The 25,856-nt window shown below is 40.9% G+C and overlaps 1 protein-coding gene and 1 long non-coding RNA gene across 2 annotated transcripts in view; one reads left to right on the forward strand and one right to left on the reverse strand.

Annotated features, from left to right (window-relative positions):
- Positions 1-11,640, forward strand: part of LOC139750278 (LYR motif-containing protein 2) — an 87,274-nt gene extending 75,634 nt beyond the window's left edge. Inside the window, exon 4 of the mRNA XM_071664866.1 lies at positions 4,600-11,640. The gene's annotated coding sequence lies outside the window, so the exon portion shown is untranslated. The remainder of the gene's footprint in view (positions 1-4,599) is intronic.
- The window catches only part of LOC139750279 (uncharacterized), a 39,410-nt gene extending 14,696 nt beyond the window's left edge, over positions 1-24,714 (reverse strand). The window contains exons 1-4 of the long non-coding RNA XR_011713109.1: positions 24,329-24,714; positions 23,694-23,856; positions 4,623-4,815; positions 1,482-1,618 (exon numbers count right to left, since the gene is read on the reverse strand). This is a non-coding gene — a long non-coding RNA (uncharacterized lncRNA). The remainder of the gene's footprint in view (positions 1-1,481; positions 1,619-4,622; positions 4,816-23,693; positions 23,857-24,328) is intronic.
- Between the last annotated feature and the right edge of the window lie 1,142 nt (positions 24,715-25,856).

The raw sequence follows: 25,856 nt of genomic DNA on the forward strand, positions 1-25,856 counted from the left end.
TCCAACATTCTTTCAAACTCTTATTACCCTTCTGTACCTCTGTCAACTCCTTGTCCACAACAAAATCTGGAAGTACATAAATTTTGAATTCCACAGTGCTCTTCTCATTTCTAAATTCCACTATATTATCCCTGATCACAGACCCCTCTTGATCAAATATATCACCTAAATCATATTCAACTTCTCTCTTCTACATTGACCGGGTCACAACACAATCTGGATAAACAATTTCACTATAGTGTACAATACGATCAGTCTGATACACATTTTTATCTGTCATGTGGTTCACCTTTACAGCAGTCTACATCAAATGGATTATCATTCACAACAGGTTCTGGGACTAATTTTTCGCCAGCCAAATCATTCCCCAACAGCATGTGTACTCCAGATATAGGAAATTCCTCGCATGTCCTAACTTTTAAGTGGCCACTCACAAATCCACTCTCAAGATTTATATAACTGCCTAACCATAACCCTCTTACACTTATTTCCTTCCCCAGAGTAAGACTACACTGTCCATTCTAATACATCTTTCAGAATTAGACTCTGATTTGCTCCAGTATCTCTAGCCTCCTCAAGTTTTCCTGGTGTTCCATAAACCTTCTCCTGTTCACTTCTGCCTCCATTTCCACAGTTTTCAGTACTGCTTCTTTAACAGCCTTATAATCCATTGATTCCATCATACTGACATGCATACACCTTTCTAGCCATTTATTATGTCCTTCGTATTAATGGCTTCTCATCTCTATTATCCCTAAGTGTAACTTAGTATTCTCTTCACTGATGCCATCATTAACATCATTTTCCCAGTTATTATGGCTATCATTAATGAATTTACTGTGCACCAACACAGCCAAGTCACTTTCATCCCATTCTTTAATAGTTGCAAGTTTATTCAAAATGGATAAAGAAATCCTCAACTTTTTATTTATAAACTCAGGTAAATGATTTAAGCAGTCATCTTTATCTCCAATTCTTCTTCTTGTACCTGTCCTCTCTTCTATTTCTAATTTTCTGTCTTACCTCTTTTTTTTTGCTTCTAGTTGCATTTTCCTATGTTCAAATTCTAACCTCAATCTCTTCCTTGCCACCTTTTCTCTCATCTGCTCTTCACCGTCACCACTATTTTCAACATATTCAGATTCCTTCAATATTGATAAGGACATCACCTCATCAGTTAATTCTCTCTGCATCTTTTGTGTCCTCAGAGAAAGTCCGTATGTAGCTACCACCTGGTTTAGTTCATCTCTATTAAACTGATACAGAAAATGTAAATCCTGGGTTTCACTAAACTTCTTAATGTTATCTGCTATGTTTAACCAAAATGTATATACTAGTATGAACAATTACTTGTTTAGAGAAATCTTCTCCAGTACATTACACAAAAGCACAGTAGAGTACTAACCCACAACACTCAGTACAGCTTGGTTATGTACACTTGATTTCAGCTAACATTACACATGGTTTCACCCCCAGTATACCTGATTTTAGCCTCTGGATGGTTGGTTTCACATCAGCCTTCTCGGACAGCAGGTTTCACATACTCATCTCCCGGGCAGCAGACCCTCAAGTTACAACCACACCCCTTCCTCTAAGGGTGTATAATCAGCACATAGGCCTATTAAGACAAAATTCTGAAATAACATGTTACCAGAGAAATTTGGGCTGGACACAGCCAACGGCGACAAAGTATAAAAAAAAAAAAAAAAAAAAAAAAAAAAAAAAAAAAAAATATATATATATATATATATATATATATATATATATATATATATATATATATATATATATATATATATATATTACATGACATTATAGAGACTTGTGTGAGGAAGTACCAGGAGAGACTGAGTACAGAATGGAAAAAGGTGAGAACAATGGAAGTAAGGGGAGTGGGGGAGGAATGGGATGTATTTAGGGAATCAGTGATGGATTGCGCAAAAGATGCTTGTGGCATGAGAAGAGTGGGAGGTGGGTTGATTAGAAAGGGTAGTGAGTGGTGGGATAAAGAAGTAAGAGTATTAGTGAAAGAGAAGAGAGAGGCATTTGGACGATTTTTGCAGGGAAAAAATGAAATTGAGTGGGAGACGTATAAAAGAAAGAGACAGGAGGTCAAGAGAAAGGTGCAAGAGGTGAAAAAAAGGGCAAATGAGAGTTGGGGTGAGAGAGTATCATTAAATTTTAGGGAGAATAAAAAGATGTTCTGGAAGGAGGTAAATAAAGTGCGTAAGACAAGGGAGCAAATGGGAACTTCAGTGAAGGGCGCAAATGGGGAGGTGATAACAAGTAGTGGTGATGTGAGAAGGAGATGGAGTGAGTATTTTGAAGGTTTGTTGAATGTGTTTGATGATAGAGTGGCAGATATAGGGTGTTTTGGTCGAGGTGGTGTGCAAAGTGCGAGGGTTAGGGAAAATGAGTTGGTAAACAGAGAAGAGGTAGTAAAAGCTTTGCAGAAGATGAAAGCCGGCAAGGCAGCAGGTTTGGATGGTATTGCAGTGGAATTTATTAAAAAAGGGGGTGACTGTATTGCTGACTGGTTGGTAAGGTTATTTAATGTATGTATGACTCATGGTGAGGTGCCTGAGGATTGGCGGAATGTGTGCATAGTGCCATTGTACAAAGGCAAAGGGGATAAGAGTGAGTGCCCAAATTACAGAGGTATAAGTTTGTTGAGTATTCCTGGCAAATTATATGGAAGGGTATTGATTGAGAGGGTGAAGGCATGTACAGAGCATCAGATTGGGGAAGAGCAGTGTGGTTTCAGAAGTGGTAGAGGATGTGTGGAAGTCGAGAACATTATCTCGGAAAGCAAAAATGGGCATGTTTGAAGGAATAGTGGTTCCAACAATGTTGTATGGTTACGAGGCGTGGACTATGGATAGAGTTGTGCGCAGGAAGATGGATGTGCTGGAAATGAGATGTTTGAGGACAATGTGTGGTGTGAGGTGGTTTGATCGAGTAAGTAACGTGAGGGTAAGAGAGATGTGTGGAAATAAAAAGAGCGTGGTTGAGAGAGCAGAAGAGGGTGTTTTGAAATGGTTTGGGCACATGGAGAGAATGAGTGAGGAAAGATTGACAAAGAGGATATATGTGTCGGAGGTGGAGGGAACGTGGAGAAGTGGGAGACCAAATTGGAGGTGGAAAGATGGAGTGAAAAAGATTTTGTGTGATCGGGGCCTGAACATGCAGGAGGGTGAAAGGAGGGCAAGGAATAGAGTGAATTGGATCGATGTGGTATACCGGGGTTGACGTGCTGTCAGTGGATTGAATCAGGGCATGTGAAGCGTCTGGGGTAAACCATGGAAAGCTGTGTAGGTATGTATATTTGTGTGAGTGGACGTATGTATATACATGTGTATGGGGGTGGGTTGGGCCATTTCTTTCGTCTGTTTCCTTGCACTACCTCGCAAACGCGGGAGACAGCGACAAAGCAAAAAAAAAAAAAAAATGTATACATCTATTATACTTTGTCGCTGTCTCCCACGTTAGCAAGGTAGCGCAAAGAAAAAGACGAAAGAATGGCCCAACCCATCCACATATACATACCTATACATTTTAACATATACATACATATACATATACACATGCACATATTCATACATGCCGCCTTCGTCCATTCCTGCCGCCACCATGCCACACATGAAATGACACCCCCTCCCCCTGCCATTTCCCACATCAGCGAGGTAGCGTTAAGAACAGAGGACTGAGCCTTTGAGGGAATATCCTCACTTGGCCCCCTTCGCTGTTCCTTCTTTTGGAAGATAATGGTTAAACACCAACCACAGTGGTATAATAGTTACAAAAATATATTTACATCAACAAAAATAAACATGAGCTCTCTGAACATAATATTAATTTACTACTAGTACATTATCTCCCTCCACTTAATTCACCTGCCAAGCCTTAGGCAAATATACTGGCCTCAATTTAATCTTATTCTTTGAAATCACCAAGATTCAACTGATAATATAATCCTTTGAAATTACCAAAATGTGTACAGATATGATACATTTACCCAACAGCATTGTACAACATTCCACTAAAACCTCTTCAGATTCTCAAAGGGAGAAAGTGAGACCATAAACATTCCAATACTTTTTCACCTTTGTATACAAGTACTTTCTATTAATCTATTTTATCCCTTACATGTTCCTTGGTTTCCCAATGATTGTAAAATACCTACTTATAATTCATTTACTGTCAAGTAAACTAACTTTCATATCTTAACATACAACAATAAGACTTTTCAAAGAATGTAATGTAACTCAGATTATAACCTTACATAGAAAACCGAACAAAATATATTGGATAACGGAAGCAATTATTGGGAAAGAGGGGAGATAACTGTAACAACTTTCATCTCTTACCTCACAGATTCACATTTCTAATAGGTGGTGCTGGAAACGCTAAACTACAGTGCAAGGTAACAACAGGGGGTAATCACAAAGTTACTAGTGAAAGCTGTTAATTGGAAGATGTGTATGGACACACCAAGGGGAAGATGGTAGATCAGACTGCTGATAGCAAAGGCAGAAGTAAGAAGAGACATTGGCAGTTAGGAAAAGTGGTTTGAAAATAACTTCACCTGACTTTCCACAGGTTCGTCCCCCAGCACCGCTCACCTTCCAGTGCAGCCTGATGAATGGGATTAGTAGACTTGCCCTGCCAAGACATCCACTTTCCCACTACATCAAACCACCATCAGGAACTGGTACCTGCCATGGTAGCCTTGGGAGGATGACCAAGTCCCACCTCCCACGAACACACAAGTGGAACACCTTCGCCAGCCCGAGGGCCGACACCAGACAGTACATCCTGTAAAGAGAGTGGGTCTGGGTCAGAGCTTTCACGGAGCACACCTCAAGGTCCCGGTAAGAAAGCCCTATCCCTCTGACAGCACTCGCACTCTTGACACCATGCGCCACGCCAGTTGACAGTAGCAAATATCACTCGCACTGTCTTAGCCAATGAGATCCCATACGCCCTGAAGGACTTCCAGGTTGCCGTAATAGCTCCAGAGATTTGTGTATCAATTATACAAGCCTCTGATTCTCTGGAAGGCACGATGTCTGGCTTCCTGAAGGACTCTGCATTAAGGATACGAGGCTTGCAGAGCACTTCATAGCCCTTCTGTCTCAACCAGCTGGCCAAATAGGCAGAGTTGTCGTACCTTTTCACTCTACCCCAGTGGGTACGTGGGCATACCTGAAATATGCCCAAGTGTACCAGGCCTTTGACATGTGTCACAGAAGCCGCTGTTCTTGGGCCGGCCTCTGGCAGCCCTTGCAGGAGTAGGTAAAGCTCTTGCCCTCACTTGGCCGACATTCACATAATCACTACCAGTGAGGAACTGGTTCCCACTGTTAACCCACCAGCTGCCCTGAGGTACGGCAGCAGATGGAGCAAGACCCTGTCCATCAACGGTACTGATTTGGTACACATTCGACCTTATTACTTGCCTGCCGACCAGCAATGCATGCGGGGCCCGACCAACTCTGCAGTTTCCTCATGACTGCAGGTTCCCGGACTGCAGCCTGAATCATAGGGTCAGACAAAGTAAGGAATTTCTCGAACATGGCTTGTTTATTCAACTGAACGGTCTAAGCAAAATCAGGTGTCCCAAGCCTGCCATCCCCTGTCGCCAAACGGAAGTGTGTGCACAGCATGTCAAGGGCCAGGTGGAGCCAGCGGCAAACCGCAACTCTCACCTGCCTATCCATACATGCTAGCTGCCTCTTATGTACTTCCCCCAGCACAAGGCGATGCATGAGCTTAGGCACTACGTGATCTATGAGGATTGTAACCTTCTGTTAAGGTTTTAGAGGACTCTGGTGATGTTAGAGAGCCCCTCTTCTTGCAGGGCACCATAGGACTTTTGCCAGCCTCCTGCCCCAACAAGAATGCCAAGGTACTTGTAATTGTCCTCAGCATCCATGGAGCCAATAACTCTGCCCAAGACTTGGAATGTACTATTCTTATTGATTTACCATGTCTTGCGTTTGCCGTCAACCTCCATGCTGAGGGATTAACACTTCCCCAGGTTCACCCGAACCCCCCACGAGAGTCTCTGCCTTGATGTTTATCGTCTCCTGTAGACCAGCTGCCATCTTCGCCACAAGAACCAGGTCATCAGCGAACGCTAGCACCGACACCTTTCAGTCACCAAATCCAACTTGTAGCTCCTTCATCAATTACAAGGTTAAAAAGATTGGGCAATAAGGGGTCACCCTGCTTGACCTCGCAAGTCATTTTAATTTTGTCCCACCGTTCCCTTCGATGCGTGTGAGGGTTCGGTAACAGGTCGACATGATATATGCCCTAACAGGGGCAGGAATGCCCTTCCGCGACATGGCCCGCTTGATAGTGCTATCATTAAAACTATCGAATGCTTTAGCTATGTCGAGGAATGCCATGTGCACAGCGTGGGACTGTGCCCATTCAAGACAAATTATTTGCATCCAAGATTTTGAGGTTCTCAAGGCATCAGTCCATAGGAACGAATGCCTTGTGAGGTCCATCTATCTGGACAAGGCTTGAGATGCGGCTACTAAGGATCTTATAAAGCAGTAGGACTACATTGCACGAGATGGCAATTAGCCTGTAGTCCTTGAGTTTAGTTGGATTTGGTACTTTTGGTATCAGTATCGTTCTGTTTGCCTTGAGTGGTTCAGGCAGTGGACCTGTGGTGCCTGAGGGCATTGCGGATCTCAAAAGAAGAAGCTGAGATAAAATATCCGAGTAGTTCGGAGTACTTTTCTGAACCTAAAATTGACACACTTACGGACCTGTGATACTGGAGGGTGTAGCAGGAGTCAAACAAAGTTGTTGAGATAAAACACTCAAGCAGGTCAGGGTGCTTTTCTGAACCTGAAATCGACACAGGTATGGACAGACCTGTGATGCTTGAGGCTGTCTTAAGAGTTGAGCAAAGTTGTTGAGATAAAAACCCAACAAGGTCGGAGCGATTTTCTCAACCTAATATTGACACAGGTGCGGACCTGTGGTACTTGAGGGTGTCGTAAGAGTGGAATGAAGTTATTGAGATAAAAACCCGAGCTGGTCGGACCACTTTTCTGAACCTAAAATCGACAGGTACGGACCTGTGGTGCTTGAGGATGTCATAAAAGTCAAATGAAGTTATTGAGATAATAAACCCGAGATTGTCGGACCACTTTTCTGAACCTAAAGTCGACACAGGTACAGACCTGTGATGCTTCAGGCTGTTGTAGGAGTCGAACAAAGTTACTGAGATAAAATACCCGAGGTCAGAGCAATTTCCTGAACCTAAAATCAACACAGGTACGGACCTGTGGTGCATGTGGACGTAAAAGTCGAACAAAGTTATTGGGATAAAAAACCCAAGATGGTAGGACTGCTTTTTTTAAAGTAAAATTGACACAGGTAAGGACCTTTGGTGCTTGAGGGCATCCTGGGACTCAAAAAGTAAAATTGACACAGGTAAGGACCTTTGGTGCTTGAGGGCATCCTGGGACTCAAATGAAGTTGTTGAGATACAACACCCAAGAGGCTCGGAGCACTTTTCTGAATCTAAAATCGACAAAGGTACGGAAGGACCTGTGATGGTTGAGGCTGTTGTAAGTCGAACAAAGTTACTGAGATAAAATACCTGAGGTCGGACTGATTTTCTGAACCTAAAATCGACACAGGTACGGACGGACCTATGGTGCTTGAGGGTATCATAAGTCGAATGAAGATATTGATATGAAAAACTCAAGATGGTCGGACCCCTTTTCTGAACCTATAATCGAAATAGGTATGGACCTGTGATGCTTGAGGCTGTCTTAGGAGTCAAAAAAAGCTATTAAGATAAAAAATCTGAGTAGGTCGGAGCAATTTTCTGAACCTGAAATTTACAACAGCTTTAGGCTGTTGTAGGAATAGAAAAAGTTATTGATATAAAATACCCAAGGTCGGAAAATCTGCATAGGTCGGAGCAATTTTCTGAACCTGAAATTTACAACAGCTTTAGGCTGTTGTAGGAATAGAAAAAGTTATTGATATAAAATACCCAAGGTCGGAAAATCTGCGTAGGTCGGAGCAATTTTCTGAACCTGAAATTTACAACAGCTTTAGGCTGTTGTAGGAATAGAAAAAGTTATTGATATAAAATACCCAAGGTCAGATCAATTTTCTGAACCTAAAATGGACACAGGTACGGACCTGCGGTGCTTGAGTGAGTCATAAGTCGAATGAAGTTATTGAGATAAAATACCCAAAATGGTAGAACTGCTTTTCTGAACCTAAAATTCACACAGGTATGGAGCTGTGGTGCTTGAGGGTGTCATACTAGTAAATCGAAGTTATTGATAAAAAATCCGAGATGGTCAAACCACTTTTCTGAACCAGAAATCGACACAAACACAGACCCTGTGATGTTTCAGGCTGTTGTAGGAATCGAACAAAATGATTGAGATAAAATACTCAAGAACGTCAGAGCAATTTTCTGAATCTAAAACCTACAGGTATGGACCTGTAGTGCTTGAAGATGTTGTAAGAGTCAAACGAAGTTATTGAGATAAAAAACCTGAAATGGTAGAACCACTTTTCTGACCCTAAAATCGACACAAGTACAGATCTGTGGTGTTTGAGGGAGTCATAATTTGAATGAAGCTATTGACATAAAAAATCCGAGATGGTAGGGGCACTTTTCTGAACGTAAAATCGACAGGTACGGACCTATGGTGCTTGAGGGTATCGTAAGGGTCGAATAAAGTTAGAGATAAAAACCTGAGATGGTATGACTGCTTTTCTGAACCTAAAGTTGACAAGGTACGGACCTGTGGTGCTTCAATGTGTCTTAGGAGTCGAAAAAAGCTATTGAGATAAAAATCACGAGTAGGTCGGAGTGATTTTCTGAACATAAAATTGACAGGTATGGACCTGTGGTGCTTGAGGGTGTCGTAAGAGTTGAACGAAGTTATTGTGATAAAAAAAATTGAAAAGATCAGACTGCTTTTCTAAACCTAAAATCGACACAGGTATGGACCTGTGGTTCTTGAGTGTCGTAGGAGTAAAACTAAGTTATCGATATATAAAACCCAAGATGGTCAGACCGCTTTTCTGAACCTAAAATCAACACTTATGGACCTCAGATGCTTCAGGCTGTCTTAGGATTCGAACAAAGTTGAGATAAAAAACCGGAGGTTGGAGCAATTTTCTGAACCTAAAATCAACACAGTTATGGACCTGTGGTGCTTGAGGGTGTCATAAGAGTAGAACGATGTTGAGATAAAAATCCCAAAATGGTCAGACTGCTTTTCTGAACCTAAAATCAACACAGGTATGGACCTGTGGTGCTTGAGGATGTCATAAGAGTAGAACGAAGTTGAGATAAAAATCTCAAAATGGTCAGACTGCTTTTCTGAACCTAAAATCAACACAGGTATGGACCTGTGGTGCTTAAGGGTGTTGTAAGAGTTGAACGAAGTTGAGATAAAAATCCCAAAATGGTCGGACTGCTTTTCTGAACCTAAAATCAACACAGGTACGGACCTGTGGTGCTTGAGGGTGTCGTAGGAGTAAATCAAAGTTATTGAGATAAAAAACCGAGATGGTCGGACCGCTTTTCTGAAACTGAACTCGACACAAGTACGGTCCTGTGATGCTTCAGGCTGTTGTAGGAGTCCAACAAAGTCATTGAGATAAAATACCCAAGAAGGACACAGCAATTTTCTGAACATAAAATCGACAGGTACTGACCTGTAATGCTTGAGGATGTCACAAGAGTCAAAGTTATTGAGATAAAAAAAACCTGAAATGGTAGAATTGCTTTTCTGAACCTAAAATTGACACAGGTACAGACCTGCTGTGCTTCAGGGTGTCGTAGTAGTAAAACGAAGTTATCGAGATAAAAAAACCCGAGGTGGTAGGAGGGCTTTTCTGAAAAGAACCTAAAATCGACACAGGTACGGACCTTTCATGCTTGACGGTGTAGCAGGGGTCAAACGAAATTATTTAGATAAAATACCCAAGTGGGTTGGTGCTTTTTTCTAAACCTAAAATTGACACAGGTATGGATACCCAAGTGGGTTGGTGCACTTTTCTAAACCTAAAATTGACACAGGTATGGAACTATGATGCTTGAGGATGTCGTAAGTTGAACAAAGTTATTGAGAAAAAATCCTGAGATGGTATTACCGTTTTTCTGAACCTAAAATCAACACAGGTACGGACCTGTGATGCTTGAGGGTGTCTTACGAGTCAAAAAAAGTTATTGATAAAATATCCAAAAAGGTCAGAGCAATTTCCTGAACCTAAAATCAACAAAGGTACAGACCTGTGGTGCTTGAGTGAGTCATAAGTCAAATGAAGTTGGTAAGGTAAAAATCTCGAGATGGTTGGACCCCTTTCCCGAACCTAAAATCAAAACAGGTATGGACCTGTGGTGCCTGAAGTTGTCTTAAAAGTCGAACAAATTTATTGATAAAAAACCCAAGAAGGTCAGAGCGATCTCCTGAACCTAATATGGACACAGGTACGGACCTATGGTGCTTGAGGGTGTCATAAGAGTTGAATGAAGTTATTGAGATAAAAATCCCAAAATGGTCATAATGCTTTTCTGAACCTAAAATCGAGACAGGTACGGACCTGTGGTGCTTGAGGGTGTCGTACAAGTAAATCAAAGTTATTGAGATAAAAAAGCCGAGATGGTCAGACCACTTTTCTGAACCTGAAATCGACACAGGTACGGACCTGTGGTGCTTCAGGCTATTATAGGAGTCGAACAAAGTTATTGAGATAAAATACTGAAGGACAAAGCAATTTTCTGAACATAAAATTAACAGGTACTAACTTATGATGCTTGAGAACGTCATAAGAGTCAAATGAAGTGATTGAGATAAAAAACCTGAGATGGTAGAACTGCTTTTCTGAACCTAAAATCAACACAGGTACAGACGGACCTGTGGTGCTTGAGGGTGTCATAGTAGTAAAATGGAGTTATTGAGATAAAAAAAAAAAACAATGTGAAAGGAAGGCTTTTCTGAACCTAAAATCGACACAGGTACGGACCTTTCATGCTTGACGGTGTAGCAGGAGTCAAACGAAGTTATTTAGTAAAATACCCAAAAAGGTCAGAGCAATTTTCTGAACCTAAAATCGACACAGGTATGGAACTATGATGCTTGAGGGTGTCGTAAGAGTCGAACAAAGTTGAGAAAACAATCCTGAGATGGTATTACCGTTTTTCTGAACCTAAAATCGACACAGGTACGGACCTGTGATGCTTGAGGGTGTCTTAGGAGTCGAAAAAAGTCGGAGATAAAATACCCAAAAAGGTCGGAGCAATTTTCTGAACCTAAAATCGACATAGATATGGATCTGTGGTGCTTGAGTGTGTCGTAAGTCGAATGAAGTTGGTGAGGTAAAAAACCCAAGATGGTCGGACCGCTTTCCTGAACCTAAAATCGATGCTTGAACCTTTGATGCTTGAAGTTGTCTTAGGAGTCGAACAAATTTACCGAGATAAAAAACCCAAGAAGGTTGTAGTGATTTCCTGAACCTAAAATCGACACAGGTACAGACCTGTGGTGCTTGAGGGTGTCGTAAGAGTTGAATGAAGTTACTGAGATAAAAATTCCAAAATGGTCGGACTGCTTTTCTGAACCTAAAATCAACAAAGGTACGGACCTGTGGTGCTTCAGGGTGTCGTAGTAGTAAAATGAAGTTATTGAGATAAAAACCCGAGATGTAGGAGGGCTTTCTGAACCAAAAATCGACACAAGTACGGACCTGTGATGCTTCAGGCTGTTATAGGAGTCAAACAAAGTTATTGAGATAAAATACCCAAGAAGGACAAAGCGATTTTCTGAACATAAAATCAACAGGTACTGACCTGTAATGCTTGAGGATGTCATAATAGTCACACGAAGTTACTGAGATAAAAAAGCCTGAAATGGCAGAACTGCTTTTCTGAACCTAAAATCAACACAGGTACGGACCTGTGGTGCTTGAGTGTGTTGTGAGAGTCAAATGAAGTTGGTGAGGTAAAAAACCCAAGAAGGTCAGAGTGATTTCCTGAACCTAAAATCAACACAGGTAAGGACCTGTGGTGCTTGAGGGTGTCGTAAGAGTTGAACTAAGTTATTGAGATAAAAATCCCAAAATGGTCGGACTGCTTTTCTGAACTTAAAATCGACACAGGTATGGATCTGTGGTGCTTAAGGGTGTCGTAGGAGTAAACCGAAGTTAAGATAAAAAACCCGAGATGGTCGAACCACTTTTCTGAACCAGAAATCGATACAGGTACGGACCTGTGATGTTTCAGGCTGTTGTACGAGTCGAACTAAGTTATTGAGATGAAATACCCAAGTAGGACGGAGTGATTTTCTGAACATAAAATTGAAGGGTACTGACCAGTAATGCTTGCAGATGTCATAAAAGTCAAACAAAGTTATTGAGATAAAAAAACTGAAATATTAGAACTTCTTTTCTTAACCTAAAATCGACACAGGTATGGATCTGTGGTGCTTGAGGGTGTCGTAGTAGTAAAACAAAGTTATTGAGATAAATAACCCAAGGTGGTAGGAGGACTTTTCTGAACCTAAAATCGACACAGGTACTGACCTTTGATGCTTGAAAGTGTAGGAGGAGTCAAACGAAGTTATTTAGATAAAATACCCAAGTGGGTTGGTGCGCTTTTCTGAACCTAAAATTGACACAGGTACGGAACTATGATGCTTGAGGGTGTCGTAAGAGTCGAACAAATTCATTGAGAAAAAATCTTGAGATGGTATTACCGTTTTTCTGAACCTAAAATCGACACAGGTACGGACTTGTGGTGCTTGAGTGTGTCGTAAGAGTCGAATGAAGTTGGTGATGTAAAAAACCCGAAATGGTTGGACCACTTTTCTGAACCTAAAATCGACACAGGTATGGACCTGTGATGCTTGAAGTTGTCTCAAGAGTCGAACAAATTTATTGAGATAAAAAAACCTGAAATGGTAGAACTGCTTTTCTAAACATAAAATCAACACAGGTATGGACCTGTGGTGCTTGAGGGTGTCATAGTAATAAAACGAAGTTATTGAAATAAAAAACCCAAGATGGTAGGAGGGCTTTTTTGAACCTAAAATCAACACAAGTACAGACCTTTGATGCTTGAGGGTGTAGCAGGAGTCAAACATAGTAATTTAGATAAATTACCCAAGTGGGTTGGTGTACTTTGCTGAACCTAAAATCGACACAGGTATGGAACTATGATGCTTGAGGGTGTCGTAAGAGTCGAGCAAAGTTGTTGAGAAAAAATCCTGAGATGGTATGACCGTTTTTCTGAACCTAAAATTGACACAGGTACGGACGGACCTATGATGCTTGAGGGAGTCTTAGGAGTCGAAAAAAGTTGAGATAAAATACCCAAAAAGTTCGGAGCAATTTTCTGAACCTAAAATTGACAAAGGTACAAACCTGTGGTGCTTGAGTGCATCATAAGAGTCGAATGAAGTTGGTGAGGTAAAAATCCCGAGATGGTTGGACTGCTTTCCTGAACCTAAAATCGACACAGGTACGGACCTGTGATTCTTGAAGTTGTCTTAGGAGTCGAACAAATTTATTGAGATAAAAAAACCAAGACGGTCGGAGCGATTTCCTGAACCTCAAATCAACACAGGTGCGGACCTATGGTGCTTGAGGGTGTCGTAAGAGTTGAACGAAGTTATTGAGATAAAAATCCCAAAATGGTCAGACTGCTTTTCTGAACCTAAAATCGACACAGGTATGGACCTGTAGTGCTTGAGGGTGTCGTAAGAGTTGAACAAAGTTATTGAGATAAAAATCCCAAAATAGTCGGACTACTTTTCTGAACCTAAAATCGACACAGTTATGAACCTGTGGTGCTTGAGGGTGTCGTAGCCATAAAATGAAGTTGAGATAAGAAACCCGAGATGGTAGGAGGTCTTTTCTGAAACTAAAATTGACACAGGTATGGGCCTTTGATGCTTGAGGGTGCAGCAGGATTCAAACGAAGTTATCAACATAAAATACCTAAGTTGGTTGGTGCGCTTTTCTGAACCTAAAACCGATACAGTTGTCTTAGGACCTGTGATGCTTGAGGGTGTCTTAGGAGTCAAAAAAAGTAGAGATAAAATACCCAAAAAGGTCGTAGCAATTTTCTGCACCTAAAATCGACACAGGTAGGAACCTGTGGTGCTTGTTGTAAGATTTGAATGAAGTTGGTGAGGTAAAAAACCCGAGATGGTCAGACCACTTTTCTGAACCTAAAATCGACACAGGTACGGACCTGTGATTCTTGAAGTAGTCTTAGGAGTCGAACAAATTTATTGAGATAAAAAACCCAAGAAGGTTGGAGCAATTTCCTGAACCTCAAATCGACAGGTATGGACCTGTGGTGCTTGAGGGTGTCGTAAGAGTTGAATGAAGTGATTGAGATAAAACTCCCAAAATGGTCGGACTGCTTTTCTGAACCTAAAATCGACACAGGTATGGACCTGTGGTGCTTAAGAGTGTCGTAGGAATAAATCAAAGTTATTGAGATAAGAAACCCGATGGTTGAACCGCTTTTCTGAACCAGAAATTGACACAAGTACGGACCTGTGATGCATCAGGCTGTTGTATGAGTTGAACAAAGTTATTGAGATATAATACCCAAAAGGACGGAGCAATTTTCTGAACCTAAAATCGACAGGTACTGACCTGTAATGCTTGAGGATGTCATAAGAGTCAAATGAAGTTATTGAGATACAAAACCTGAAGTGGTAGAACTGCTTTTCTGAACCTAAAATCGACACAGGTACGGACGGACCTTTGATGCTTGAGGGTGTAGCAGGGGTCAAACGAAGTTATTTAGATAAAATACCCAAAAAGGTCGGAGCAATTTCCTGAACCTAAAATCTACGCAAGTACAGAACTATGATGCTTGAGGGTGTCATAAGAGTCGAAGAAAGTTATTGAGAAAAAATCCTGAGATGGTATTACCATTTTTCTGAACCTAAAATCGACACAGGTATGGACCTGTGATGCTTGAGGGTGTCTTACAAGTCGAAAAAAGTTATTGAGTTAAAATACCCAAAAAGGTCGGAGCAATTTTCTGAACCTAAAATCGACACAGCTATGGACCTGTGGTGCTTGAGTGTTTCGTAAGAGTCGAATGAAGTTGGTGAGGTAAAAACCCCGAGATGGTCGGACCGCGTTCCTGAACCTAAAATCGACACAGGTACGGACCTGTGATGCTTGAAGTTGTCTTAGGAGCCGAACAAATTTGAGATAAAAAAAACCCTAGAAGGTCGGAGTGATTTCCTGAACCTAAAATTGACACAGGTACAGACCAGTGGTGCTTGAGGGTGTCGTAAGAGTTGAACGAAGTTATTGAGAAAAAAATTCCAAAATGGTCGGACTGCTTTCTCAACCTAAAATTGACACACGTACGGATGGACCTGTGGTGCTTGAGGGTGTCATAGGCGTAAATCGAAGTTGAGATAATAAACCCGAGATGGTCAGACTGCTTTTCTGAACCTGAAATCGACACAGTTATGGACCTGTGATGCTTCAGGCTGTTGTAGGAGTCAAACAAAGTTATTGAGATAAAATACCCAAGAAGGACGGAGAATTTTCTGAACCTAAAATCGACAGGTACTGACCTGTAATGCTTGTGGATGTCATAAGAGTCAAACAAAGTTATTGAGGTAAAAAACTGAAATGTAGAACTGCTTTTCTGAACCTAAAATAAACACAGGTACAGACCTGTGGTGCTTAAGGGTGTCGTAGTACTAAAAACGAAGTTACTGAGATGAAAAACCCAATATGGTAGGAGGGCATTTAGGAACCTAAACTCGACACTGGTACAGACAGACCTTTGATGCTTGAGGGTGTAGCAGGAGTCAAATGAAGTTATTTAGATAAAATACCCAAGTGGTTTGGTGCGCTTTATGAACCTAAAATCGACACAGGTACGGAACTATGATGTTTGAGGGTGTCGTAAGTCGAACAAAGTTATTGAGGAAAAATTCTGAGATGGTATCACTGTTATTCTGAACCTAAAATCGACACAGGTACGGACCTGTGATGCTTGAGGGTGTCTTAGGAGCCAAAAAAAGTTGAGATAAAATACCCAAAAAGGTCGCAGCAATTTTCTGAACGTAATATCGACACAGGTACGGACCTGTGGTGCTTGTGTCATAAGTCGAATGAAGTTGGTAAGGTAGAAAACCTGAGATGGTCGGATCGTTTTCTGAACCTAAAATCAACACAGGTACTGTGATCCTTGAAGTTGTCTTAGGAGTTGAACAAATTTATTGAGATAAAAAACCCAAGAAGGTCGGAGCGATTTCCTGAACCTAAAATCGACACATACGGACCTGTGGTGCTTGAGGGTGTCGTAAGAGTTGAACGAAGTGATTGAGATAAAAATCCCAAAATGGTCGGACTACTTTTCTGAACCTAAAATCGACACAGGTATGGACCTGTAGTGCTTGAGGGTGTCTTGGGAGTAAATCGAAGGTATTGAGATAAAAAAAATCCAAGATGGTCAGACCACTTTTCTGAACCTGAAATCGACACAGGTACAGACCTGTGATGCTTCAGACTGTTGTAGGAGTCCAACAAAGTTATTGAGATAAGATACCCAAGAAGGACGGAGCGATTTTCTGAACCTAAAATCGACAGGTACTGACCTGTAATGCTTGAGGATGTCATAAGAGTCAAACAAAGTTATTGAGATAAAAAAAACCTGAAATGGTAGAACTGCTTTTCTGAACCTAAAATCGACACAGGTACGGACCTTTGATGCTTGTGGGTGTAGCAGGAGTCAAACGAAGTTATTCAGATAAAATACCCAAGTGGACTTTTCTGAACCTAAAATCAACACGGGTACTTGATGCTTGAGGTTTTCGTGTTTTCGTAAGTCAAACAAAGTTACAGAAAAAATCCTGAGATGGTATTGCCATTTTTCTGAACCTAAAATCGACACAGGCACACACCTGTGATGCTTCAGGCTGTTATAAGAGCCAAAGTTAGAGATAAAATACCCAAGAAGGACAGAGAGATTTTCTGAACCTAAAACTGACAGGTACTGACCTACAATGCTTTAGGATGTCATAAAAGTCAAACGAAGTTATTAAGATAGAAAACTTGAAATGGCAGAACTGCTTTTCTGAACCTAAAATCGACACAGGTACAGACCTGTGGTGCTCGAGGGTTTCCTAGTAGTGAAATGAAGTTATTAAGATAAAAAACCCGTTATGAAAGGAGGGCTTTTCTGAACCTAAAATCGACACAGGTAGGGACTTTTGATGCTTGAGGCTTAGGAGTCGAAAAAAGTTATTGACATAAAAACCCGAGGTCAGAGCAATTTCTTAAATCTAAAATTGACACAGGTACGGACCTGTGGTGTTTGAGGGTGTCGTAAGAGTTGAATGAAGCTATTGAGATAAAAAAACCCGAGATGGTAGGACCAATTTTCTGAGCCTAAAATGACACAGGTATGGACCTTTGATGCTACAGGCTGTTGTAGGAGTCAAATAAAGTTATTGAGATAAAAAACCCAAGATGGTCAGAACGCTTTTCTGAACCTAAAATTGATGCAGGTATGGACCTGTGGTGCTTGAGGATGTCTTAGGAGTCGAACAAAGTTATTGTGAAAATACCTGAGGTCAGAGCGATTTTCTGAACCTAAAATCGACACAGGTACGGACCTGTGATACTTGAGGCTGTCGTAGGAGTCAAACAAAGTTTTGAGATAAAATACCCGAGGTCAAAGCAATTTTCTGAACCTAAAATCAACACAGGTGCGGACCTGTGGTACTTAAGGGTGTCATAAGTCAAATGAAGTTATTAGAATAAAAAACCCAAGATGGTCAGACCACTTTTCTGAACCTAAAACAAACACAGGTACGATCATGTGGTGCTTGAGGGTGTCTAGGAGTTAAACAAAGTTATTGAGATAAAATACCCGAGGTCAGAGCAATTTTCTGAACCTAAAATCGACCCAGGTACGGACCTGTGGTGCTTGAGGATGTCGTGAGTCGAACAAAGTTATTGAGATAAAGTACCAGAGATGGTAGGACCGCTTTTCTGAACCTAAAATCGACACAGGTATGTATCTTTGATGCTTGAGGGTGTCATAAGAGTAAAACGAAGATATTCAGGTAAAACAAAACTGAATAGGTCAGAGCGATTTTCTGAACCTAAAATCGACAGAGGTACGGACCTGTGGTGCTTGAGTGTCATAAGTCGAACGAAGATATTGAGCTAAAAAACTGAGATGGTCGGACAGCTTTTGTTAACCTAAAATTGACACAGGTACGGACCTGTGGTGCTTGAGGGTGTCGTAAGAGTAAAATGAAGATATTGAGATAAAAAACCCGAATAGGTCAGAGCGATTTTCTGAACCTAAAATCGACAGAGGTACAGACCTGCGGTGCTTGAGTGTCATAAGTTGAACGAAGATATTGAGCTAAAAAACCAAGATAGTCGTACAGCTTTTATCAACCTAAAATCGACACAGATACCGACCTGTGGTGCTTGAGGGTGTTGTGAGAATCGAATGAAGTTATTGAGATAAAAAACCTGAAATGGGCAAACTGCTTTTCTGAACCTAAAATCAACACAGCTACAGACCTGTGGTGCTTGAGAGTGTTATAAGAGTAAAACAAAGTTATTGATAAAAAACCGAGATGGTCGGACTGCATTTCTGAACCTAAAATAGACACAGGTACGGACCTATGATGCTTCAGGCTGTAGTAGGAGTCGAACAAAGTTACTGAGATAAAATACCCAAGACGGTCGGAGCGATTTTCTGAACCTAAATTTGAAAGGAACGGACCTGTAGTGCTTGAGGATTGTCATGTCAAATGAAGTTATTGAGATAAAAAACCGAGATGGTAGGACTGTTTTTCTGAACCTAAAATCGACACAGGTATGGACCTGTGGTGCTTGATGTCATAAAAGGCGAAAGAAGTTATTGAAATAAAAACCCGAGATGGTAGTACTACTTTTCTGAACATAAAATCGACACAGGTACAAACCTGTGGTATTGAGGGCATCCTGGGACTCAAACAAAGTTGTTGAGATAAAATACCTGAGAGGTTCTGAGCACATTTCTAAACCTAAAATCGACACAGGTACAGACCCGTGATGCTTGACGCTGTCATAGGAGTTGAACGAAGTTATGATAATAAACATGAAATGGTCGGACTGCTTTTCTGAACCTAAAATTGACACAGGTATGGACCTGTGGTGCTTGAGGGTGTCGTAGGAGTAAAAAGAAGTTGAGATAAAATCCCAAAATGGTCCGACCACTTTTCTGAACCTAAAATCAACACAGGTACAGACCTGTGGTGGTTGAGGGTGTCGTAAGAGTAAAATGAAGATATTGAGATAAAAAACCCAAATAGGTCAGAGCAATTTTCTGAACCTGAAATCGACAGAGGTACGGACCTGTGGTGCTTGAGTGTCATAAGTCGAACGAAGATATTGAGCTAAAAAACTGAGATGGTTGGACAGCTTTTGTTAACCTAAAATCGACACAGGTACGGACCTGTGGTGCTTGAGGGTGTCGTAAGTCGAACAAAGCTATTAAGATAAAATACCTGAGATGGTAGGACTGCAATTCTGAACCTAAAATCGACACAGGTACGGACCTGTGATGCTTGAGTTTGTCTTAGGAATGGAACAAAGTTGTTGACATAAAAAACCCAAGAAGGGCGAAGCAATTTTTCTGGTGCTTGAGTATGTCATAAGAGTCGAACTAAGATATTGAAATAAATAACCCGAGATGGTCAGACCACTTTTATTAACCTAAAATCACAACAGGTACAGATCTGTGGTGCTTAAGGATGTAGTAGGAGTCAAATGAGGTTGTTCAGATAAAATACCAGAGTGGGTCGGGGTGCTTTTCTGAACCTAAAGTCAACAAAGGTTCGGACCTGTGGTGCTTCAATGCATCCTGAGTCGAACGATGTTACTGAGACAGAATAGCTGATTAGGTCGGGGCACTTTTCTGAAGCTAAATTTGACACAGGTATGGACCTGTGGTGTTTGAGGGTGTAGTAGGAGTTGAACCAAGTTATTGAGATTAAATACCCGAGGTCGGAATGATTTTCTGAACCTAAAATCAACACAGGTATGGACCTGTGGTGCTTGAGGGTGTAGTAGGAGTCGAACGAAATTCTCAAGATAAAATACCCGAGTGGCTCAAGGTACTTTTCTGAACCTAAAATCAACAGAGGTACAGACCTGTATTGCTTGAGGGTGTCATAGGTGTCAAACGAAGCTATTGGTATAAAATATCGGAGAAGGTTGCAGCACTTTTCTGAACCTAAAATCGATACAGGTACGGACCTGTGGTGCTTCAGGGTGTAGTAGGAGTTGAATGAAGTTATTGAGATAAAATATCTGAGGGGGTCAGAGCCATTTTCTGAACCTAAAATCAACAGAGGTACAGACCTTAAGGGTGTGGTAGGAGTCAAACGAAGTTGTTGAGATAAAATACCCGAGTGGGTCAGGGCAGTTTCTGAACCTAAAATCAACACATGTACGGACTGACCTGTGATGCTTGAGCGCATCCTGGGACTCAAACGTAGTTGATGAGATTTAATAACCGAGTAGTTCGGAAGTTCGGAGCACTTTTCTGAACCTAAAATCACCACAGGTACGAACCTGTGGTGCTTGAGGGTGTCGCAAGTCGAACAAAGTTATTCAGATAAAGAACACGATAGTCTGAGTGCTTTTCTGAACCTAAAATCGATACAGGTACAGACCTGTGGCGCTTGAGGGTGACGTAGGAATCAAACGAAGTTATTGAGATAAAAAACCCGAGATGGTTGGAGTGCTTTTCAGAACCCAAAATCAACACAGGTACGGACCTGTAGTGCTTGAGGGTGTAGTAGGAGTCGAACGAATTTATTAAGATAAAATACCTGAGGTCGGAGCAATTTTCTGAACCTAAAATTGACACAGGTAAAGATCTGTGGTGCTTGAGGGTGTTGTAGTTGTCAAATAAAGTTACTGAGATAAAATACCTGAGCAGTTTGGAGCATTTTTCTGAACCTGAAATCGACACAGGTATGGACCTGTGGTGCTTGAAGGTGTCTGAGGAGTCAAATGAAGTTATGAGATAAAAAAATCCCAAGATGGTTGGAGTGCTTTTTGGAAGCTAAAATCAATACAGGTATGGACCTGTGGTGCTTGAGTGTGTAGGAGTCAAACGAAGAATGGATGCAACATAACCATACCGCTTCTGGAAATCTGGAAAATGCACACATTATTGTTAATAAATACTGATTTCCTTTATGTGTTTGAGGTAGAGGACCTACACAATCAATTACAATTTTGCTAAAAGGTTTACAATAAGCAGGAATTGGCTGCAATGGTGCTGGCTGTATAGTCTGGTTGGATTTACCTACTCTCTGACATAATTCACAAGTCTTATATACTGGGATCCATCTTTCTTCATATTTGGCTAATAAAAATCAGTTAATATGCCATCATTTGTCTTCCTAACTCCCAAATGTCCAGACAAACAAGAACTATGAGACAGAGCAATTACATGTACTCTATAATTCTTTGGAACTACAATTTGCTTTCTGACCTCCCAGTGATCAGATGTTTGAACATAGGCAGGCCTCCATTTTCTCATTAACACACCATTTTGTACACAGCATCCAAATACATCATTCTCATTCCCATTTCTAGCAGCTTCACTCCAACATTCAAACTCCCATCATCCTTCTGTAACTTTGTCAACTCTTCCTTATCCACAACTAAATCATGAAATACATAAATTTTTATTTCTACAATGCTCTTCTCATTTCCAATTTCTATTGTATTATTTCTCGTTACGTACTCTTCATTAAATAATTCACCTAAATCATAATCAACTTCTCTCTTTAACATTGACCTTGTCACAACATAAGCCGGATAAACAATTTCACTACATTACCATCAATCTGATTCTCTAGTTTTATCTGTCTTGTGGTTCACCTTTAGAATAGTATCTACACCAAATGGACTACTGCTCATAATTGGCTCTGGGACTAATTTGTCAGTCAAATCATTCCCCAATAGCATGTGTACTCCAGGCACAGGAAATTCCTCACATATATCAACCTTTAAATGGCCACTCACAAATCCACTCACAAGATTTAAATAACGGGATAGGCTTGCCTAACCATAACCATTTCACATTTATTTTTTCCTCAGAGTAAGACTCCTTTGTCCACTCTAATACATCTTTCAGATTTAAACTCTGACTCGCCCCAGTATCCCTCAATATCAAAATTTTCTTCTCAGGACTACCTTTAATTCTAACCTTTCCTTCAGTAATATATAGCTCATAAATTGCACACTTTGATTTACTCACATTATACTCATTACTTCTTACCTCATCAATATCATGTTGCTGTTCCCAAGCAACATTCAATCCTATAGTCTTTGGTAATTTTTGACACTGATATTTACCATGACCAAATTCTCCACATCCCAAACATTTCATTGGTGATCTCTCCTGTCTTCTAACATAAGGGTTATAACTAAACTGAGGTCTTGAATACCTATATGGTGTATGTATTTGGAATCTATTTCCTACATAGCTTTGTGGCTCATTAATATGTGAACTTTCCACAAAATAATTACTAGGCTGTTGAACGTTTGAATAGTGTAGATATTTATAAGGCTTGCCATAATTCCTTCTATTACTCTGTCTTGAATAATGTGGATATTTATAAGGTTTGTCATAATTCTTTCTATTACTCTGTCTTATCATACTTTGTCTAGATGTTATTTCTTTCTTACAATATTTGTAAGCTATTTCTAACTGGTCAGCCATTCTGGCTGCTTCAATCACATTTTTCCACTCTACTCTTGCATATTTCATAATAATTTCAGGTTGTAAGCCTCTTTTGAACTGTTTCAACAGGATTAGTTGCCTCTGCTCCTACATTTTCTTTTTTTATGACTTACACCACCTATCAAATGTCTTTCCACATTCTCTAGGCATCTCCAGGTGTTTGTCTGCTAATTTTCTTGATGTCCCTAAACCTTCCCCTGTATGCTTCTGCGAGCAATTCCACAGTTTTAGACACTGCTTCCTTGACAGCCTTATAATCTACTGATCCCATTAAACTAAGACATGCATATGCCTCTCTAGCCTTACCTTTAAATTTACTCTGCACCAACATAGCCCAGTCAATTTCAACTGATTCTTTAATAGTGGCAAGTTTTCCAGACTGAATAAGGAAGTCCTCAGCGTCTTCATTAAACTCAGGTAACTGACCTACTCTATTATCTTTATTTTCAAATTTCCTCCTTGTACCCTCAATTTCTAATTGCCTGAGCCTTACTTCTTTATCTGCCTGGATTCTCTTTTTCTACCACTATTTGTATTTTCTTAAGCTCAAATTCTAATCTTAATATCTCCACTGCAAAGTTTTAACTATCATCAACATCTTGAGGTTCCTTCAATATTGATAAGGACACCAACTGGTCAATTAATTCTCTCTGCATGTCACTTTTGACATGTCCTATGAGAAATTCCATAATTAACTGCCATCTGATTCAGTTCATCTTTAATACACTGGTACTGAAAAAGTATATCCTGGGTTTCAATAACCTTCTTAACGTTATCTGCCATGTTTAAACACACTACATTTACAAGTATGAACACTTACTGGTTTAGAGAAATCCTCTCCATATATTTCAAGAGAGCACAGTTGAGTACTAACCCACAACACTTCGGACAGCTTGAATAATAGTTTCACAATTTCAGCTCCCTGGACTGTGTTCACATATTCATCTCCTGGACAGCAGGTTTCCACATATTTTCAGCTCCCAGACAGAAGGTTCCACAGTTCACAATCCCAGACAGCAGGTTTCACAATGCAGCTCCTGGACAGGAATTTTCACAATTCAATATCCCGGATGGGCCCCCATATTACGTCCTGCCTCCACCCCTTGCACATTAATAGGTGTATAATCAGCTCATAGGCCCATTAAAACAGATAACTCTGTTTTAACGGATTCTTTTAACAGAGAGATTTTGGCTAGACACAGATTCCTCCCCAATCTGGCTACCATCTGACAGCTAACGGCCGTAATGATATCTATTACTCCCTTCTCAAGTTGGTCATATTCCAAATACATATAAAAATCAATAAAAAATATGCTTATAATAAACATGGCTCTCTCTCCTAACATAAACAATACCATTTATCCTTGATACATACATCTCTCTATATTTTTACTTAACCTCATTCTGGCAAATTCACTGGCCTCAATTATACAACATATGGGTTTGAAATGACTGGTATGTGTACAGATTAAATCATACATTTACCAACAGCTTCGTTTTACATATTACCTTTATGGCCATTCTTGAGAGAGAGACTTGACCTTGGGCTTACTCCAGCTTCTATACAATTCCTCAAAGAAAACTGAATAAGATATAATAGGTAGCTATAGCATTTATGGGTAAAAAGAGGAGATAACTGTAACAATCGGGACGCTTTTCTGAACCTAAAATCGACAACATATAAGGACCTGTGGTGCTTCCGGGCGCCTTGGGACTCTGAACAAATTTGTCGAGATAAAAATACTCGAGTCGGTCAGAGCGCTTTTCTGAACCTAAAATTGAAACAGGTACGGACCTGCGGTGCGTCAGTGTGTGGTAGAAGTCGAACGTAGTCGTCATTGAGATAGAATACTCGAGTGGGTTGGGGCGCTTTTCTAAACTTAAAATCGACACAGGTACGGACCTGTGGTGCTTGATGGCGTACTGGGATTCGAATGAAGTTGTTGAGATGAAATACCAAAGTGGGTCGGGATGCTTTTCTAAACCTGAAATCGACACCTGTGGTGGTTGAGGGTATCCAGGGCCTCGAATGAAGTTGTTGAGATGAAATACCCGAGTGGGTCAAGGCGCTTTTCTGAACGCAAAATCCACACAGGTACAGACCTGTGGTGCTTTGAGGGCGTCCTGGGAGTCGAATGAAGTTTTTTTTTTTTTTTTTTATACTTTGTCGCTGTCTCCCGCGTTTGCGAGGTAGCGCAAGGAAACAGACGAAAGAAATGGCCCAACCCCCCCCCCCCCATACACATGTACATACACACGTCCACACACGCAAATATACATACCTACACAGCTTTCCTTGGTTTACCCCGGACGCTTCACATGCCTTGATTCAATCCACTGACAGCACGTCAACCCCTGTATACCACATCGCTCCAGTTCACTCTATTCCTTGCCCTCCTTTCACCCTCCTGCATGTTCAGGCCCCGATCACACAAAATCCTTTTCACTCCATCTTTCCACCTCCAATTTGGTCTCCCTCTTCTCCTCGTTCCCTCCACCTCCGACACATAATATCCTCTTGGTCAATCTTTCCTCACTCATTCTCTCCATGTGCCCAAACCATTTCAAAACACCCTCTTCTGCTCTCTCAACCACGCTCTTTTTAATTCCCGAGAAGGTCGGAGCGCTTCTCTGTACCTAAAATTGTCACACGTACGGACCTGTGGTGCTTGAGTGAGTCATGGGAGTTGATCAAAGTTGTTGAGATAGTATACCCGACTAGTTCGGAGTGCTTTTCTGAACCTAAAATCGACACAAGTACGGACCTGTGGTGCTTGCGGGCGTCTTGGGAGCTGAACTAAGTTGTTGAGATAAAATACCCGAGTAGGTCGGAGCGCATTTTTGTACCTAAAATCAACACAGGTACGGACCTGTGGTGCTTGAAGTTGTAGTAGGAGTCGAAGGAAGTCGTTGAGATAATATACCCGAGTGGGTCAGGGAGCTTTTCTGAACCTAAGATCGACACAGGTACGGACCTATGATGCTTGAGGGTGTAATAGGAGTCGAAAGAAGTAGTTGAGATATAATACCCGAGTAG

The sequence above is a fragment of the Panulirus ornatus genome, chromosome 9 (assembly GCF_036320965.1).
Source record: "Panulirus ornatus isolate Po-2019 chromosome 9, ASM3632096v1, whole genome shotgun sequence".
Taxonomy (NCBI): Eukaryota; Metazoa; Arthropoda; class Malacostraca; order Decapoda; family Palinuridae; genus Panulirus; species Panulirus ornatus.